This window comes from Protopterus annectens, chromosome 2.part0 (assembly GCF_019279795.1).
Source record: "Protopterus annectens isolate FY-2018-M chromosome 2.part0, PAN1.0, whole genome shotgun sequence".
Lineage (NCBI taxonomy): Eukaryota > Metazoa > Chordata > Ceratodontiformes > Protopteridae > Protopterus > Protopterus annectens.
In genome coordinates, this window is record NC_056728.1 from 1,597,429,742 (window position 1) to 1,597,441,625 (window position 11,884).

An 11,884-nucleotide genomic window follows, 5' to 3' on the forward strand; every position below is an offset into this window, starting at 1 on the left:
TGAAGATACTAGACTGAAAACAGGACTGTTTTTCCTTCTGTTTTTTTTAATATGAAAACCCTGCAGAGACTTTAATCGTCCACACAGCAGTCAACAGACCGTATCCGTTTTTTATTTTATTTTATTTTTTTGAAAGCCAGAAATTATCTTGTTGTTTATTTCTGCAGAGAATTACCCTGTAGCTTGCTATCCTGGTTTTATTAAAGAAAACTTTCCCAAAGTAAATAAATACTTTATTAAATGTTATGAGTCAGTCTGTCCAATAGACAGTGGATGGGTTTTATAAAAGATGTTCTTGATGAAGTATGGCTGATAAGTGAAGAAAAATGTTTATCTGAGCCTTGCACATTTCATAAAAATGTCTAAGCTCTATGTAGTATTTGCATATATGACTCTGTAAGGGGAAGAATACGGGTACAGGGTAGGTATGCAAAAAATATTTCCTAACATCTTTGGTGATTCATAGACATATGCTTTGCAGAGTAATGTGCTTTGGCATTGTCAACAGTTATGTGGTTTCTAAAGAAGACTAACTACAATAAACAGAAATCTTGATTATGCAGTCCCACTGCTCAACTGATGTGCTCAACAGATAGTGTTTGACCTACAACCTCAGCTGTCCTTGTAATAAGCCCAGTTATTTTGCAAAATATACCACATTACCCATATTCATGGGAAAGCAGTGCAGCTGAACACTATATTATAACCAAACCCTGTTTATCCCCTCCTGCTTGTAATACAATGGTTTCATCAGTCACACAACAAATAGCACCAAGCCCCCCCCCTCTTTTATTTACCACACTCATGGATATTAGTGCACATTATGAACTACACCGGACCATGCAGTGGTGCAGATGTTAGTACAAAAGAGGCAGTGTATGGTACAGGGGGCAATAACTGTAGAAGAAATTTCATTATTTTTATATACTATAGATTCTTAAATGTTATGACATTCATTTCATTTTGTTCTGTAAAATGAAAAGAAAACAACAGTGCATTGCATACTCTCTGATGTGGCCATTTGCTGTTTTCTTTGAAATGTCAGGCACTGTGCACAATGTATTTACAAGAAGGATGTGACTGAAAATATTTCTTGTATAACTCCTGAGGCTGCAGGTGTTGTATGTAACTGTGCTGTGCTTCATATGCACTGAGGGAGGTAACCATTCTGTGCATAGCACCTGTACTCATAGCCTTTCAAGCCATAGTTTTTCAGTTTAACTTCGTATTTCCGTAGATCAGCTCATTTATACTGTAGGATAAATTAAAAATGGGATGCAAGGCTATTCCAGCTAGCCATGAACACCTGTAGAAAAGTAGTCTCTCCTATGACCTGGTTGCATAAAATATTTTAGGGTTCAAGGCCTCTTGCTTTGATGATCTCAGGATATAATGTTCAAAAGTTATAAGTAGCTTGTTGGTAAATGGTGGGCAATGCTTTTGATGCAATGATGTAAAAGGCCATTGTTGAGCTGAAGCTGAGCTCTAGCTATCATTTGGAACCAGACAACTTTGTGTTGTGAAAAGCAGTGATGTTCTTGTTGTTGACCAAGCAAAAAATTATGACACAATTAGTTAAGACTGGTCTGTTACAGTTGACTTTTGTGAGAGGAACTGAGTCTTATTAATGGTAGGTCATATTTACAGCTTTGGTATTGGGAGTTTCATCCCAATAGTATGACTTGTTTCAGAAGTCAGGACATTAACAAAGCCAAAGCTGAAGACATATAAAGTTGAAGACCTAACTGATAGAGAATCTGCTACAGAATCTGTTAGGTCTTTAATATATGAATCACCGATTTTCATGGATGCCTGCCTTCTCAGAAAGCATCAGTGCAGCTTTGAGGATGAGTTTATTTATATTCATCAGAGTGTGGGACATCAATCTGTGTTTAGTGTCGAACAGCTGCGGGCAATTGGTTAGAATAAAGTTGTTGATGCAGAACATAAGATGGAGACTTGTAGTCTGTCCAGCTGCAATGTTTATGAATAAGAAAGAGAGTAAGGTTCCAAAAGTTTAACACCTGTAAAGCCTGCCCTAAAGAAACCACAGTCAGTGCTTGTTTCTTCAGTTACAGTTTCGAAAGCACAGTTGGCTGAGCAGGTCTTCATTTATTTACACAGGAAGTGCAAAAAGTCACAAAACTTAGGCTTAAACACTAACCCACTATCTTAAAGCTCTTTATAAGAACCACAGGGGTATACATAGTGAGTAGAAGTTTTACATTTTCATATACTGTAGTTAGCATCAGTAATGCTGCATATGGCAGAGAGGGGATTAATCCCTTTGCTAAAGCCATGTTGCACCCTTGATCACATTTGCCTAAATAATCAAATATTTGTTCTTAAATAAACACTTGCAGAATTTTTGCTGAGGGTATGATATTAGTTAAGGGTGTGTAATTTCAAACAGCATTAGTACTGGGGCCCTGGGCAAAGAAATAATCATAATCTACTTAAGGAAATGGAGACATGAAGATCATTCTAGTAGAAGAAAGAGTGGTTGATTTTATGAGGCAGAAACATGAAAATCCAAGAGGAGGACATTTGACAAAATTCAAGCTAGAACTCACAGACTTACAGATTATTTGTATATTGGGGTTATTCAGGTAAACAAGCCAGTGTTTTTGATGGCAACTACCTTGCAGTAGAAAGCAGGCAACCACCAAACAGGATCTTCAACTGGTACCACACTTCTATGGTCCGTATGTAAAACCTGGCTGACATCCTCCTGGGCAAGTCTGGAACTGAATAACTTCTTGGCTAAATGCCAGAATAGTCTCCTTTATAATGTGGGTAGCCAGACCTTGGCTGCATGGTCCTAACTAGCACTATTTCATCAGTTCCTGACAGTGCTCTGATATATTTCTAAAACAGTTTCAGTTGCTGTTGTAAAGAATCTGCTTATTCCATAAGAAGTCAGTTTTTGCAGCCTAGGTGGAGAGTCTGCACTCCCTTCTCAGCTCTCGAAATTATTGTAACAAATTGTTTCCTGTGTGTTCTTCCACCATTTACAGTTCCTGTCTCTTTCTTTCATCTTCCTCATAAGGGATAATGAAAGTCAAGGATCATTTCCACCTCTTAATCGCCTTATTCTAAGAGGAAAACTTTGATCCTTGATTTTTTCTAGTGGTAATACCAGACTCAAGATGATTGACATATTATCTTGGTGAGGAAAGATTTTCAGAAGACTGCATCTAATTCTCAGTGCACAGTGCCCTCCTTTAAGTAAAAGGTAAGTCTGCTACTGATTTAAATTCCTCCTGTCTTGGTTTTCTTAAAAGAACAAAAAGAGAATACTGGATAGCAGTGATTCACTGAATCTGTATGCACTCTAAATCCCAGAAAACTGTCTTAATATTAGTAGCAACTGGATCTAAAAAGTTAGTAATTATCAAATACTATATCTTATCTTTTTTATACCCAATGAATTATGCCAGGTCCGGAAAATCAACAATTTTAAGTTGGACCTTAAAGAACCCTGACCAATTAAGTTTGAAATTGCTAAAGACAATGAAATTACTTTCTCTCTCTCTCTCTCTCTCTCTCTCTCAATCTCTCTCTCACTCTGTACCCTTGCAGATGAGATTCAAGAGATCCTCAAGAGTTTTAACCTGTCTGAGAATATAGCCACCAAGAATAACATTGTGTGATTTCCAAAAAGGAACAGGACTAACAGCCATTGAGGGGAAACATAAACATAATTCCAAAACAGTGTTACCTATTCGAATTCTTTTTAACCAGCAGCAGGATACCACTCCCCTTTTCCTAGACTGACCTTACATTTCTGGGTGATGATCTAATTATGGTCAATGTGGGACTAACTTACCTTGAATTTCAGTAATATTTCATTTATTCCAGATAGCTCAGATATTCGCCTATAAGCACAGCCTCCCAAAAGCTCCCATTTAAGTTGAGGCTATTACCACTAGCCATTAGGTTTCCACAAAAATTTTAAACTGTGCATCACTTTTATTGGTCCTTTGCATAATGAAGAACTAGTAGGACACTCTTGTTGCGTCCAGACCTGAGATGGAATTTAGCTTAATATCACTTGATACAAATAATTTCAACATTGAAAAGAAACAAAGAAAGAACCCTCTGTGACATTTGGGCATAGCTGAGTATATAGCTAGAAGATGGAAGTTAGCCCTGTACTGATAACATTTGTAACCAATGCAGTCTGTGTATGCGGTATGTATATCCAACACACAAAGACTGGGGTCAGTGGCTATGTAGTGACCAGTACACCTACATTGTAGTGGCCAACAGGCTTCTCTCAACTAATGGTATAAGCCTCGACTGTATAAAGAATCTCCAATATTCTACAATGAAAGTCAGGGCTACCCAGAGTAAGAACTTTGGACACTAGGCAATGATTCAGAAAAAAAAAAGGTAACTGAAGAATTTGTTCACAGTACATGGAAATCATACACAAACCATTAGCCCGCCCATCTCTTATCCCTTTAATCAATATATATTTCCCTAAAAAAATTCTCAGATCAGAAGACATACAACTCACTATAAATAAATCAAATAAATCCCCTGAACAACGCCTATAATTGTATGCAGCTGCAAAAAACTCCCTACCTCTCACCACCAGAACTATTTCTACTGGAGTAAAAAATATAAAAAATGTTTATTCAGATGTTATTAAGCACTTTCATCTCACTTAGAGATACTTCTTCAGAATACAAAACACATTAATTACCCACATTTAAATATAGAATGAGATGAATGACATCACAAATCTTTCAATCATATTAAAGGAACAAAGCACTACCTGTTTAAAAATAGTTTAAACTTTTCCCATTCAATGAACTAATACCATTGAATGGTTAAATTAAGTTTTGATATTAATAAATTATAAAAATAATAAACAATAAACAATTATGTTATTTTAAAAAAATGTAAAATATACACATACACACTTTATAGCCTATTGGCTCTTTCCAGCAACATGGGGGCTATGGACACACTGTCATTCAAGCCTGGTGGTAGCATGGCCACTAATTTTAGCTGCCACTGGGTCTCCTTCTTTTTTCATAGATTTTTCCAAACACCCCCTCTTGGATTGATCTTAACAATATTCAAAATTCCAAACACAAATTTTTCAAAATCTATACAAAATGCTGCATGTTTATAGAGGGCATTGGTTGTTTTTTTGTTTCTCATATCATTTAAATGTTCATATATCCTATTTTTCAACATATGGTCGGTTTTCCCACATAGAATTGTCCACATATGTTACACAGAGCCAAATACACCACTCCCATGGTACTACAATTTCCCCTCTTGAAATATACTTTGCTTTTAATATTATTATTTAAAACCAAAGTACTCTGCTTGTTAATATAGGGATTATATGAACACATACCACAGGCTTGTGTATCCTGTTTGTCCTCCCATTTATTTTCTATTTTCTTATGTGTTAGATAATAATTTCCTTTGGTTTGAGGGTGAGTATTATCAGCAAGTGAGGGGTGTCCCTATGGGGGCAGTATGCTCACTCGTGTATGCCAACTTGGTACTCCTAGGGTGGGAGAGTCTACATGTAATGGAAAGTCCTTTCCTGGGGAATATTAAATTATACCTCTGATATTAGGACAATATATTTATCCTCTGGAAGGGTTTGGAACAAGAGATTCCACAATTTTTACAGTACTTAAACTCAAATACTAGATTTTTGGAGTTTGCATATTAGTATGATAAACAGGGGATTAATTTTTTGGACACATTTATTACCAACAGCAGCGGCCTTAGGTCAACTGGTGCCCTAGGCAAAAGGACTCCACAGCGCCCCCCCCACACCACCCAGGTGCCCCCAACCTGGTCTACCTACACCAAATAAATACTGGAAAAGCACCCCTGCTACAGCGGCGCCCTAGGCGGCCACCTAGTTGGCCTATGCCTAAGGCCGGCCATGATTACCAAAGAAGGTGAAGGTTTTAAGTCCCAAGTGTAGAGGAAGAATATTTTTTGCAATGCCTATTTGCATTTCAAAAGCAGTCGTCCTTTAGGGCAAAAGAAGAACATTGTAAAGGGGCAGGCTATCAGAATAACCTGTATGAATTCATGTAAGGATGATTTAGCCAAGGAATATGTTAATATTTTTAATATGTTCCAAGAGAGAGAGGTTATTCAGTAGATTTTATAGATCGGATTCTAAAAGACGTTTATGATAAATGGGGGAGCATATATAAACCACTTTTAGGGGGTGGTTCAGATTTGCAACGAAATGATCAAAATTCACAGATCAATCATTTACAGAATAATTTTAGTAAGGCTTGTATTTTGCAGTATAACGTTAATACATATAAGGTTAAAAAAGCATTAGAAAAGAACTGGAATATATTCAGGACTAATCAGAAGGTATTTAAAAAAGTGGGGGAAAATACCTATGTTTGTGAACAAAGTGGGGTTCAATATGAAGCAATTGTTGGAAAAGAGGTTAGAAAATAAAAGGGAGGTCAAACAGGGTACACAAGCCTGTGGTATGAGTTCATATCATTCCTATATTAACAAGCAGATTACTTTGGTTTTAAATAATAATATTAAGAAGAAAGTATTTTTCAAGATGGGAAATTGTAGTACCATGGGAGTGGTGTATTTGGCTCTGTGTAACACATGTGGACAATTCTATGTGGGAAAAAACAAACGTATGTTGAAAAATAGGATATATGAACATTTAAATGATATGAGAAACGAAAAAACAACCAATGCCCTCTATAAACATGCAGCATTTTATATAGATTTTGAAAAATTTGTGTTTGGAATTTTGGATATTGTTAAGATCAATCCAAGAGGGGGTGATTGGAAAAATCTATTAAAAAAGAAGGATACCCAGTGGCACATAGGTGGCAGTACACTAAACACTGAAAGTGTGATAAGAAACTTAGGGACACAGGTGGATAGTGGTCTCACCTTTGACAAACACATCACCACAACAGTCAGGAAATCCTTCTATGTGGCACACCTCATCATTAAGGGCTTTTCATCCAGAAAAAAGGAGGTCATTGTCCCACTGTACTCATCCCTCATTAGACCCATTATAGAATACAACTCCCCATCTGGTATGTACTTCTCAAGACATCTACAACAACTGGAAAGGCCACAGAAATACCTCACTAAAAGAATCACAAGCCTAAAGCAGATGCCCTATGCTGACCATCTAAAAAAACTCCATCTATACTCTGTCGCATATCATCCACTCAGAGGTGATCTCTGCTTAACATGTCAAACCCAGAGCTGTTGGACATGCTACACATAAAGAAATCCCAATCCCTCAGAGACACACTCCAGGGATCTAAACCTTGTCATCACAATGAACAAAACATGCTGGAAGGATAGGTTCCTGACCCAGAGACTCCCCAGACTCTGGAATAGACTGCCCATACATGTCAAGCAGAGTGCCTCTTTGGCCCCCTTCAAAAGGAACCTTGATGATTGGATGGGAGAGAGGAAATTCACCACAGGGATCATGTCAGTCACCCTGCTAGACAGGGGCCCAGGGAAGTAAATACTGTGGGAAGAAATAGCCAGGGAATTGTTATGGCTAGGTTTGTATAGGCCCTAGGGCCAATAGCCTAGTACCAACCTATGAACCTATGAACCTTGAAAACTGCTTAGTCTTCTCATGTAGTAACTGCAGACAATATATTTCCACTAACCTGATATCTCCACAAACCAAAACAAAACACACGGTTAACAAAAGAAGTACTACATCACCTATGAGGCCAAGCATTGAAATCAAGGAAAGAATCTGTTATAGTAGAAGGTAGAGACAAATTCATTAACATGTGTAACCTCACCAAAAAAAAAAAAAAAAAAAACACCACCAGGTGTAATAAAGCTATATATCTTCAGAACAACCAAACTTGACCATCCAAAGAAATGCTGGTCTCAAATGAACCAAATCATACTCAGAAATAAGAAAAACATCTGTCACTGGGCTACTCCATAATAATTACAAAAGGTACCATTACAGCAAAAAATCTCCCCTACAAAATCAGTCAGCTCCCCCACCCCAAACAATTGCAATTCTTCCCAAGGGCCCTTCAGAATATACCCTAATGATCTGCTTCAGAGTTATTAAAACAGCATATATAGAAGAATTTCTCAACAAAGTCCCAGATGGTGGCCTACCAGGTGGATACAACCTGAACCTTTAGTTCATGAAAGCCTGTACAGAGCACATTATTCAATATACTTAGAGCATTTGTGGCTGTCAACATACCATTTTTCAATTATAGAAGGGAACAATAGTCAAGAGCATATCAAAAAAAAAAAAAAACTAAAACCAGCTCCTGCTCAGATTTCAGACCTATATGTGTTTTGTCTGCTATTGGCAAAATTCTAGAAAATAAGATAAAAACCAAAAGGACCCAATGAAGAGGCTGTAGTTTCCAGTTTAAAAACACAGTTTTATTCCACAAAAAGGAAGCACAAGCGCTTTCGTAGGTACAAATCCCACTTCTTCAGATGCTAACAACTGTTCAAACAGGAATGGTTTAAATACATATACAGAAACACCTGAAGTAATTAAATAGTGGCATCACCTTAAAGCTGCACTCATGTTAAAATGTTCAAGACAAGCCCCGGGATTCATGAAGCTCGGCGCAAGGCCGGTGTAAGGCTTGCGCCGGCAGTGCAGTGTATAATCGGCATAGCAGCACCATATGCATAGTCATGAGTGCGCGCCGCAACCACAGACATGTGCAGAGGGCACGTGCGCGAGCCCAAGTAGGATGCGCCCGTAGGCATGGCCAAGCAGGCAGGCGATGAGCAACCTAAAGTGCTGACTGTCACAGGCCGCCTGCAATAGTAACCGCACCAGCCAGGGTCCGTGGATAATGAAACGTACGCAGAGTATGCAACATAGTACCAGTTCACACAAAACGGGGAACCAAACATTAACCCACGAAGTCCAAATTGTACCCGTCCAAGGAACAAAGGATATGCGTAATACCGTGTCCGTCACGCAATGTATGTCAGTGGGCATACCCAGTGAAGGTGTACCGCAGCATGTCAGCGCGCCGCACCTACACACAAGTAGCCACATGGGCATGGTCACCAGCAGTAGTGAGAGTATACAGCCGGGCAGCCGTGTCGATATAACAACCAGAAGGAAACCAGATACCCCAAACACAGACAAACATGTGCATAGCAACATGTACTACACCCAGCAACGTGCCCGTCGCATACACATAGGACGGCGTATGCCTAAGCGTAATATCCAGACGCAGAACCCATGCATGCAAATGTAATACACAACAGCCCCGTCATAGCACGTAACCCACACCCATGTACGACCGTGCACCCAACCCAGCTAGCAGCCACGCAGCTGCACACCTACACAATGGGTATACCTGAAATGTAGTAAGAAGTATTGTCCTAGGCAGTGCCACGCAGGCAAATATGTACTCCACATGTTAACATCCCACCTCAGGTACTGATATCCAAATGGCTGCATGTGAATGTGTCGGCAGAATGTGTACATCCCGCATGTGGTATGGACCTGTCGAAACCCCATAGGCGTGCACACGCCACGGTGCCCATAACTGTACACATCTGGACAAGGCAGTATGTTCAGCCACCGTACCGATGATTAGCTATGCATACATGTCAAACACAACACATATGGCGGAACATCTGCCCACCAAGCAGGATAGCCCAACAGGGTGCCACATGCACAGAAGGTGAAGGTGGGACATCACACGTTGAGAATAGTGTTGCCGGATGGCCAAACACCCACGGCCAATGCAAAGGATGGAATAACATGTATATGCCTGGATGAATGGGTATGTCATAGCATGGGAATAGGCCAAGCTATCCAACATAATAGCCATGTGTACCAGATACAAACTGCCAGTAACACGCAGTAGTAATGCAGGAAGGCATACACGACTGTGGGAATAGCACAGGACATATGGCACGTTCCAAGTGTTGACGCATGACACAAATGTCCAGGATGGGGCTCCCTGCAAAGAGGAACATGTGCCAACCCCACCCCCCACAGATGTACCGGCAGTGGAAACACATCCCAAACACACACCAACACCACCGTCCATCCCACGATAGCAACGGAGGCTGGTCAAAGACCACCATGATGCGTGCACAAACAGGGACACGTGTAACCGTTGCCCTAACAACCCCCCCACAGGCCAACGAATAATAGTATGGACATATGCATGTAATGCTGTGAAGGATGTCTGGTAGTCCTCAGTATCACAGAGGTAGGTACACAAATACACTGTAATCAACCATGATGAATGTGCACTGTACACAGCATACCTGCAGGTAATACATAGTTCAATCATGTGCCACAGAAATATACACATATGAATGAGGATAGGGGATAGACAAGTGTGAATGGGACAAACTATGAACATAGGTTCATAGGTCCATAGGTACATAGTAGGCTATCAGCCCAAGGGCAGCTATAACCCTAGCCCACAGTTATGTTGCCTTTGCCAACCCTCCATTACTAAGATAAAAATGCCTATTATATTGCTGTACCTCTGTCAAGCAGTGACAATGAAGTAATCCCTGGGGTATATCTGCAATCTCCCATCCATTGGTCAAGATCCCCCTCGAACAAGGCCAACAAGGTGCTGTGCCTAACATGTACTGGGATGTTGTTCCATAGCATACTGAGTGTCTGGGTGATGAATCTGTCCCTCCAACACATTCTATTAATGACTGTGTCAAGGTTCACGTCACTTGCCCCTGTGGTTCTGAGGGATTTAGATCCATTAGGTGAAGCATACTCATCAAATATGGGTCGACATGGCCTTGTATGTCAGGCACAGGTCACCACTGAGCAAGTGGTATGTGACTGAATGGAGCAGGTGTCCTTTCAGTCGGGCAGCATAACACAAATTCCTGACACCCTGCATCCGTTTGACGAAGAACCTATGGGGCCTTCCCATCTGCTGCAGGTGTCGGGTCAGATACCTTCCGAACGGGACAATGTACTCAATCATAGGTCTAATGAGTGATGACTACAAGGAGACGATGACCTCCCCTGATCTAGATGTGAATCCCTGCACGATCAGGTGGGCAATGTAGAAGGTCTACCTAACTACGTTAGCAACGTGTGTGTCGAACGAATGGTGACTGACAACCTGGGTCCCCAGATCCCTGGTAACTCCCTCTGTGCTCAGTGGATTGCCACCTATATGGCAGCTAGGGGTAACCTTGTTCTTCGAAGGGTATGACTATGCATTTCCGGCAGTTAGCTGTAGGCCATGTCCCTGGCACCAGATATCCATATCTGTGAGGCCCTTCTGAAGGATATCTGTGTCAGATGTCCGGCCCCACTATGGCACCCAGTTCGCAGTCATCTGCAAACATTTTCAGCCATAACCCCCCTGTGTTTGCTTGTACTTTGGAAATGTAGATGCAGAAAAAGAGTGGACCCAGGACTGAGCCCCGTGGGACACTGCCTGTGACCGGCTGTGAGTCTGACATGGTGCCAGAAACTATGACCGTGTGGGTTCTGTCACCTAGCCAGTTTGCAACCCATCCTGCGATGTATGGGTTCACATCCAAGCCGATGGGTTTATCAATGATACCTGAGGGGGGTATTGTGTTGAAGGCCTTTGCCAGGTCGAGGTCAGCTGTATGGACTGCCTGACCCTCATCAATGGCCTCGGTGACTGTTCCTAAAACGTCAACCAAGTTTTAAATGCATGATCTGCCTTTGACCAAGCCAAACTGGGTTGGATGCAAAGTATGCAAGTCCCCTATGTCATCATCTATGAGTTCCATTATGATCCATCCCCATGGCTCTGCAGATAAGGCCCGTCAAGCTAATTGGACGGTAATTACCAGGGTCAGTGGAGGCACTGCCCCTGTGAAGTGGGACTACAGGGCGGCCCCC